General features: G+C 47.1%; 1 non-coding gene across 1 annotated transcript; it reads right to left on the reverse strand.

Moving 5' to 3' along the window:
- Positions 1–743: 743 nt before the first annotated feature.
- On the reverse strand, positions 744–815 carry Trnar-ucu (transfer RNA arginine (anticodon UCU)). The gene has a single exon. It is a non-coding gene; the product is annotated as a tRNA-Arg (tRNA).
- Positions 816–1,373: the final 558 nt, after the last annotated feature.

Raw genomic sequence — 1,373 nt, forward strand, 5'->3', positions numbered from 1 at the left:
CATAAGCGGGTAACTGGCGGGAAAACCCTCTTAAGCTACCTTGGCATCAAGGCTGCCAGAACCGAGGCCATGGCTAAGCTTTCGCATGATAATAGGGTTTTGTAAATGAGGGGCTCGTTAGAAAATACAGGAAGAAATCGCCGGCAGTCTACAACGCCAAAGAAGGCATAGGGGAATGGTTCGAATATTTTTTACCGGTAGTGACGTTACATTATTATTTATTGTTATAATTACTTGAGAAAGAAAAAAAGAAAAACACGCGCCCAGAGTGGGGACCGAACCCACGCCTTTCGATTAGATCTCGATAGCCTTACCAATTCGGCTATCTGGGCGACTGTGTTCCGCTTCACTTTCTGGGGTATTTATATATACTACAACTGTATCTGACGCTTGAGTGTGGTAGCCAGCGCCACTCAGACTACACGGGGAGAAGGGGACCTTCTTTTCAACCCCCGGGGCGTGACGCGAACGTCTAAAGCCTGTCATAAGCGGGTAACTGGCGGGAAAACCCTCCTATGCTACCTTGGCATCAAGGCTGCCAGAACCGAGGCCCTGGCTAAGCTTTCGCATGATAATAGGGTTTTGTAAATGAGGGGCTCGTTAGAAAATACAGGAAGAAATGCCGGCAGTCTACAACGCCAAAGAAGGCATAGGGGAATGGTTCGAATATTTTTTACCGGTAGTGACGTTACATTATTATTTATTGTTATTAATTTCTTGAGAAAGAAAGAAAGAAAAACACGTGCCCAGAGTGGGGACCGAACCCACGCCTTTCGATTAGATCTCGAATGCCTTACCAATTCGGCTATCTGGGCGACTGTGTTCCGCTTCACGTTCTGGGGTGTTTATATATACTACAACTGTATCTGACACTTGAGGGTGGTAGCCAGCGCCACTCAGACTACACGGGGAGAAGGGGACCTTCTTTTCAACCCCCGGGGCGTGACGCGAACGTCTACAGCCTGTCCTAAGCGGGTAACTGGCGGGAAAACCCTCTTATGCTACCTTGGCATCAAGGCTGCCAGAACCGAGGCCCTGGCTAAGCTTTCGCATGATAATAGGGTTTTGTAAATGAGGGGCTCGTTAGAAAATACAGGAAGAAATGCCGGCAGTCTACAACGCCAAAGAAGGCATAGGGGAATGGTTCGAATATTTTTTACCGGTAGTGACGTTACATTATTATTTATTGTTATTAATTACTTGAGAAAGAAAGAAAGAAAGAAAAACACGCGCCCAGAGTGGGGACCGAACCCACGCCTTTCGATTAGATCTCGAATGCCTTACCAATTCGGCTATCTGGGCGACTGTGTTCCGCTTCACGTTCTGGGGTATTTATATATACTACAACTGTATCTGACGCTTGAGGGTGGTAG

This window comes from Haemaphysalis longicornis, unplaced genomic scaffold, assembly GCF_048455015.1.
Source record: "Haemaphysalis longicornis isolate Haplotype H1 unplaced genomic scaffold, Haemaphysalis longicornis Haplotype H1 scaffold_5, whole genome shotgun sequence".
Classification (NCBI taxonomy): Eukaryota; Metazoa; Arthropoda; class Arachnida; order Ixodida; family Ixodidae; genus Haemaphysalis; species Haemaphysalis longicornis.